The following is an 8,393-nucleotide window of genomic DNA, read 5'->3' on the forward strand; positions in this document are numbered from 1 at the left end:
TTTCTGGTTTCCAAGTCAATTGTTGCGAACACCTGCGAAGGTCCAAGTAATCTATCAGTGCTGATTCTTCCAGTTTGTCTGCGGGCCAAAAAAAGACAACCTGTTGATGTTGTGAGCTGTCGTTAACCCTTCCGTGACTGTGCGGGGTAGCTCAGTTACCCCAAATTATAGTAATGTTGTATAACTGTTTTATATTATATTTTGTCCCTTTGATATTTTTTTTGTATTTGACCTCAACCAATTTGTCGTCATTTAGGTGACGAACGATTTTTTTTACATTAAATTGTTTTTGAAAAATTCAGTTATAGGTGGGGTAACTGAGTTAACCCACACATTTGTTGGCGGGAATAAAAACTTGTTTGTTGTATGAGTGCAGGAATAAAATTTGAATGCAATAAATTTTATTATATTTTAATTTCAATTACGCCAGTACTCCACATGACCTTGTGACGTGACTTCCACGTGAATTCGACGTGCCTCACCTTTTGTATTCATTTTTTCATAGCATGTTAGTCAATGTACGCAGTTACAGTAGCAAAATATGAAAGATTCCTGCCATTTCGCACAAAATCAACGTAGAAACATAAATGAAGCCAAGAATTTATTTTTAAATTATATAAAACAAGATAATATATCATTGAAAAAGAGTCATTGTGCTGGGTTACAGGAAATATTAAAATATAACATAAAGTTTATGAATTACTGCTGGTGTTACCTGAGATACTCCGTGAGATTCGCGTAAGTTTTCTAGGCACAGTCACGGAAGGGCCAATGCACTATTCTTTACGTCCGGATTTCTTAGGGTGCGTTCACGTAAAACGCTGGTTGCGAGCGCCTGAAAACCAGCATTTCCGGCTTTTACTAGCGCGGGCATTTTTTGCGGCCTTTCACGTAACACGCTGGAAACAAGTTGTAGTCCTAAGTTGCCGAGATGTCTTCGTCAAGTGATGATGAAGTTTTTTTTTATTAGAAAACGTCGATTTTAATCCAGACAGCTTGAAGGCTTGGATGCATGGCATTAATATCGGACGAAATAATTAAAAGTGAAATTGAAATAAATGTGAATGTTCTTTGTTTTTTATTTGGATGTACTTGTCTTTTAATTTGAATGAATTTTTTGGAGCAGCACAGTCTTTTTTAAGCCTAATCACAACATTCACTCTCAAGTACAGAATAATTTGCTTCGCTATCCACTCCTGCACACGAGTTGTGAACCAATTTCTTACAAATGGAACAGGTGACCCAGCCTTCAAATGATTTTTATTGAAAATCACAGCAGTATAAACATATAGTTGTCTCTTCATCCCATTATTCTTTTTTTCCATTTTTTTTATTACTTCCCCATTCCGCCTCAACCGTTCTGCCTCAAGAAGACGTTTGCGCTTACCTAAGAACTGACGCTTACTGATTGACCGAAAATTACATTTATTCAGACGTTTAGTTTTACAATACTAATGATTACTTCAAACACATACCAAAACTTTCTGTAATTTAAACGCCTGAATGTGACTTACCATCGATACAAAGTACTCGAGTAGGAATCGGGCAGTCTCTGAAAATTCACTGCCTCCACCTGCATTTGAACCCGAGCCCACATGTTGGGAAGCCAACACTCTAGCCTCCACACAAACACAATCCCCCTTCGCCACAGTTATGTCGGTACTTTCGTTTTAGTAGTATGCGAAAACTTGGAAGGTTGGCACATGAAGCCACCTGCATCCTTTGCCCTCACGGCACCAAGAGCCGACGAAGACTATTGCACTACAACGCGACTGAGCAACCGCAGTTGTAGTCAAACTCTTGGGGAATTAGCCCAATCGGAATTAAGATTTGCGAGTAGAAAGTACTCGAGTACGCGAGAGAACTGAGGAAACTCACGTCCACGCACACGTTGGGCATTCGGAGTGTCTTCTTTCGGGCTCCATGATGAGGTTTTTCCCGTCGGTAGATCCATATTCGGACACACCGTTAATATTTCAAAAATACGTGGCTCCCTAGCCGAGCTTGTCTATGCGCGGTAATAGCGGTGAACATCTGGGAGGCTTCGAATCCGAAGTAATCTCATTCTCTTTCATTTTTTAACGAGACATTCTTGCCCTCAATATTATCTTTGCAGATAAATCAGGAAAAAGTTAATATTGAATTTTTAACGACTATATTCATTTAAATAATGTCTCTATCTACACATTTATCTCTAAACAGATCCATTCACGGAGAAAAAATAAGCAGGGAAGGTGGCAGTAGTTGTTTCCTCGTGCTCCTTTGGCTAACTACAGTCAAATATTCCATGAGTAAAATTCCTATTCATAATAACTACAATTCTCATTGAATAACCAGATACATTTGTATTTGAAATCATTTTGATAACCCTAGGTTAAGTAAAATTATAGTAATTTGATCGATAATCATTGCTTTCAAATTTTTTAAACTTGGCCTTAAAGAAAGTAGGGAAATTTATTCCTCGCGATGAAAAGCACCAACGCTTTCCTCCCAGTGCGCGTGCAAAAAATTATCTTTAATGACCAGGATTGAAAATATTTATATGAATTATTTCATATTTAATAATCCGACGACTATTAATAATTATGCACATTCGACCAAATGGGTATCATTCATTTCTCCAAGTTTTTAATATCCTTTGAATAATCATGTTGAAATATTTCTATTTGTAAATCTATTGGCCTCGCCTTCTGATTTGGCCTCAGTTAAATATAGAAAACACAATGGAAGGCTCATTCACCTCACCTAAACATCACTGAAAAGTCACTGGTGAGCTTAATAAATACGTTTAAAGGTATGGGTGACATCTTCTTTGCTCATAAGTGTTTAATAACTTGTGCTTTGTCCCTTATCATAATTTTAATGCATATACGTAATACCCCGCAAGCTGCCATAATGGTCGTGTGTGGGACGGTGTTGGAATACCAGCCGTTAACATATAAAAAAGAAATGCTCTAACGAAATTTGCGAGGCATACATTAAAGTCATGTATCGTACAGAGTAAAAGTTATTTTATATTTTATCTATTTCATGGATTAAGTCTTTTTGCAACGGATCCCATATATTCGATGCATATTCAAGGCGTGGCCGGACGAGTGCAAAAGTCTTTCAATATATTTGTGTTCCCCCCGATAAGTTTTAAATTATCGCAACTCCTATATACTTCACTTTATCAGTCGCCTTTATGTTCTCACCATCTGGAGTATATACATGGGGATATTTGGACGATCTCCGCAAGAAATGTACCGCCGTGAAAAGATATCAAATGATGAACAACGTTAAGGCGCAAAAATAAAGAAAACGGCACAGCAAGAATAGATTTTAACGTAACGGAACTTGAAAAAATTTACAGGTCAACGAGCATTTTAAATAGTGGTAAATGTAAGCAACAAGTTCCATTTAATCACGACTTTCTGAAAATTATAACCATTTCCAGAGAAAGTTACTGCGGATGATAATGCGAAACACTAAACGCAAACGATTCTACTAAGAAATTTAAATTCATTGAAAATAAAAGAACCCTTAACATTTTGAACAGTAGTATATTTCCGCTTCTAGTTTACAAGAATTAAGAGTTTACTGGTTAAATTAATCACTTACTGACGAAAAATTTCCGGGACACATGCTAATATACACAATACATCTAAAGTCAGTATTTTAAAATGATCGATCGGAGTAATCGCTTTTGTTTCCTATATGAAATACTACTTTAAATGTTCTCAGATATTCGAGGGATATTTTCGTTACTTATTTCAACAATCGTATGACTCGAGCATCAACAATGAGGTCCGTACACATAAATACAAACAAAACAGTTGATACTTCATCTATATTAAAATCTGTGATATGGAAGAACAGATGCGAGACCGTTTGACCCCCGCCTTAAGGGGCCAGATTATAGGGTTGGTTGGAGGTGGCTTATCAGTGCGAGAAGTTGCCGATATTCTTAGTGTGTCAAAAGTGACAATTTATCATTGGTTGAGACGCTACAGGGAGGGTGATCATAACATGAATGACAGCCGTCGAAGCGGAAGGCCACGGGCGACCAGTGCAATGGAGGGTGGGAGGATTTTAAGAATGATAGAAAATAGGCCCCTGTCACTTGGCTGCACTCTCGAGGGAGGTGCAGCTAGAATGCAGCTATCACACTGTTAGAAGGAGAGTGATTGAAGGTGGCTTTCTCCACCACCAACCTGCGCGAGCCCACATGTTGGGAAGCCAACACTCTAGCCTCCACACAAACACAATCCCCCTTCGCCACAGTTATGTCGGTACTTTCGTTTTAGTAGTATGCGAAAACTTGGAAGGTTGGCACATGAAGCCACCTGCATCCTTTGCCCTCACGGCATCAAGAGCCGACGAAGACGATCGCGGACGAGCAACGTGCGTTTATTATCTTCACCAATAAATTTCAAATTACTTCTATTTCACAAATTTATACAATTATTTGGAAAACATTATTAGTGTCTTAATTTTTTGAAGTGTACGATATTTTTAAAGAGTCCATCTTTAGCCAAAGCTAAAAGAGTGGATGATTTACCCACGCGATAATATGCCACTTATAATGGGGTAGTTTCCACCACCAAATAAAAGAAAAGGCATTGAATGCGATTCCTCATCCACCATTAGTGTATTCATAATATACAAATTATTTGGTATTAGAAATACAAATTTAGACGAATGTCAATGGTCAATTTTTATCCTCATTTTAAAAGGCCAGATTGGCACCCATGCGATGCCACTCCACGTGACGTCATAGGGACATAGTTTCCATACGAGCAGGACATAGTTTTACATCGTCTGAGATTACCAACGCATGCATGAGGCACAGAGCTCAGGGAAACATCCCTTTATGATCACCTAATAAAAATGGCTAAGGTCAGAAAGTTTCCTTTGTTTGATAAGGTATTAAAAATCCTTATTTAAGCCAAGCACTACCAGCAAGGAGGGTACTCTGCTACCCACTAGCATTGCGTCGTATCAGCGCTCAAAGCCTCGCCCTAAGGTTACCTCATTTGCGGCAGTGGGAAGCTGAACGACGTCACACGGGGGTTCCCAGTATTCATACTTAGCCGTCGCGTTTTCGCGCGCTTGAAAATTTTCACTTTTTACTTAATCGCGAAAAATAGATATCGTCATTTTAAAATCTAAAAGCGTGAAATACGTACTCCAGGAGTCAGAATAATCTTTCGATTTATTCTGTAAAAAAATAATAGGTTAAGGTGCGTTTGGTGGGGACATGGAGCAGGTAGTCCGAAGATGGGCGTGGTACACCCTCCGTAGGGTCCTTAATCCTCAACCCTTTCCTCGACGCGTTCGCCCTCGCTGGACCGTGTCATGGACCCTCCCAGGGGGGGGGCCTCCCTCCCGAAAAGTGACCGCTATGACTGCAATTTGGAAATCAATCAATCAAAAGTGACCACTATGACTGCAATTTGGAAATCAATCAATCAATCAATCCAATAATCAAAAAATGACTGTTTGCATAGTACTCCTGTCAATCGTGCGATCAAGTACGTCTTTGAAGCGTGATTCTACGATGAAAAATAACGATTTTGTTAACTTTGCTAAACACGTGGCTGTGGACCACCGGAAAATGGCAACAGCGCTTTGGAATGGGCAAAGTAGCGGGCTGTTTGAATGAGTTACGAGCATGATTTTGCCATCTGGTACCGCTCATTTGCTCGCCAAGGCTTCAGTTAATTTACCTTCAGTTCCACATAGTCTCCGAATAGATAACCTGCGTCGAGATAAAGGGTCAATTATTCCTTAAGTCGGATATTGAAGGGTTAAATCAGTCGAACTGCTTCAAAAAGTCAAAAAACACCCGAAAGGTGGATAGGTTATGTGAGTTTTAGACGGCGACTGCGGGTCCCTTTACGTATTTTCTCCAGAGAAATGAAATAAAATTGCGGCAAAGTTTTTTGTACAAAAGGAATCTTAACTGCTGACAAAAATGTACCCCATTAATGACCATTCATTCAAAGAGGAGCTGCCAGGTACGGTAAAATTCTTTACTTCTTGTTAATCTTGTTAGTGTTAATACCTCATCGATAAACTCGAATGGAAATCTCTATAAGACCGCAGACTGAAAAATAAACGTAGCCTAATTGATAAATTCAAGAGACATGTATTTTCTGGCGAAGGTAGACATACCTTACCAACGCCAGCGTACCACGTAGATCGAATCATTAAAAAAATATATGAGAGATAGACTGTGGAACAGACAGATTCAGATTTTTTCCACAATTTATAAGAGACTGTACAGATAGCATTAGAACTTACAAATAGATTACATGAGTTATATTGTAGCTTATAACTTATTTTTATTTTTTTTATTTATCACATCCCCTGTAAACAGCACATAACGGCCTTTTACAACGAGGGTTTCCAATATTAACGAAGTACAACACAAACATCCATGCCCTGGATAGGGATCACCTACCCAGGCGGGATTCGAACCCACGACCTACGGCTTGGCAGGCGAGGACTTTACCCCACCGCCATCGACTTAAACATTAATGCATGTTTATAAATTTTAACGACGGCTCAAAATGCTTGACAAATTTATATTGATAAAAGAAGACTATAATGAACTATGTAAAACAAGTGACCCAGTATAATTTGATTTTATTACCTTTTCTAAAAACTTACTGAATGGCCGTCGTATCTCACTTTGTCGTCACCCTTTCCTAGTATTTTTTTTTACAAAACCCAATTTACTTAATACCTGTTATTTCCCGAATATATTTTATTCCACGATAGATGATTTTTGAGGTTTCACATGATCTGCGCTTCCTGAATCCATGTTGACCTCTCATTAAAGTTTTGCGCGTCTAGGTGTTTAATTAATAAGCTGAATACGGTGTGTTCAACTACATCTACATAATAACCTGCCAGCCCCCTCTAGGGTGTTTGGCAGGGGGTGATTAATCTCCAACATGCAGCACGCATTAAGTTTTACAAAGGTTAGTAGGTTACACTAGAAGTCATTTAATCTACTTATGCGTCTATCGCTACCGTTATAATTTCTTATTGATCGTGGAAAAAATCGATCGTTTTACCTTCAACTTCCCGGACATAAGACCATGATGCTCTTGAGTTATTCCGTTACTGCTCTACTAGTGTTTTTCTTTTAAAATTCGTGAATGCATTCCTGAACGCTTCCTTCGTGGCGGCTTGGGACAACTATATTGTTCATTTACTAACTCAACGATTCAATATTCAACCCTGGTCTCTGTTACGGTTACCGCTTGGCTGAAGATTGAATTCTTTACAGCTATAAATACTTCACCTCCAGCTCGATTCCTCCAGCTAGATTTTTATTCGATCGAAATCTTACCAAGATCCGGGCAACATTGGTTAGTATCAATGTACAGTATTGATACTATTGTACTGTTCCGATTAATGCTCAGAATTTCGGCAAAGACGGTCAAAGTTCATTGTATGAATTGCTGTCTCATATGCCCATGGAAAAATTATGTTTGTTTTGGAGTTATCCTTTAGACTAGCTAATTTTTTGCTACCTGCTCGAAACCCAAGCTAGTCTTGACCGACTTTCATTAGGCTGAGAGTCCAGATCGGAATTTTCGATATCGCCGTCATTCCTGCAACCCTTCCTGTATAATGCAAATTGCACGACATTTTGGATGGTCATTAATGGGTGCATTTTTTTTAGCGCTTTAGAGTCCATATCTACAAAAAACTTTACTGCAATGGCTGAAAGAGGACTGAGTAGTATATGTGAGCATTTATGCGTGACAAATTCAAAGAATACCTGTCAGCGCGATAGTTAACGTATTCTTAACCCATTATTCCCCAGACTGTATTCAGGGCTTTTAACTTCGGTTGTTTCGCATTTTCCGATTAATTTTGGCCAAATTAAGATGAATTTTTGGAAAAAAATATTTTCATCATGTTATATGATTTTCAAAATGCAGCTTATACGCAACGCTGGGAAAACTCCAGTAAATAAATGTAAAAAAGTAATTTTTTAAAGCTTAGGTTACATCTTTTATTTTTTGTCTTGATTTGAACACTCAACATCTTCGCCGGGAGTTATCAGTGTTCCTTTGGAAGAAATGCCCCTTACATTCTGCCTTGACGGACATGCTGAGGTATGTCATTTTTCCTAGGGTGTCTCGTATTTGTGGACCGATTTTTATGCCAAACGCCATCAGTCATGAAAATACAGTTATATGAATGAAAATGTTGGTGGAAATGACAAAATTAAAGCTACAGATACTTAAAAAAGGTCAGTAAATCGAAGAAGAACTATTCTGAGGTAGAAACTTTTTCCTAAAATTAGAATTCTATAATGTTGCGTTATCGCAACGCTGGGGATGAATGGGTTAAAAAATTTGCTTTCCTTTCTTTGGAGAGAATATATAAAG

This window comes from Ischnura elegans, assembly GCF_921293095.1.
Source record: "Ischnura elegans chromosome 13 unlocalized genomic scaffold, ioIscEleg1.1 SUPER_13_unloc_1, whole genome shotgun sequence".
Classification (NCBI taxonomy): Eukaryota; Metazoa; Arthropoda; class Insecta; order Odonata; family Coenagrionidae; genus Ischnura; species Ischnura elegans.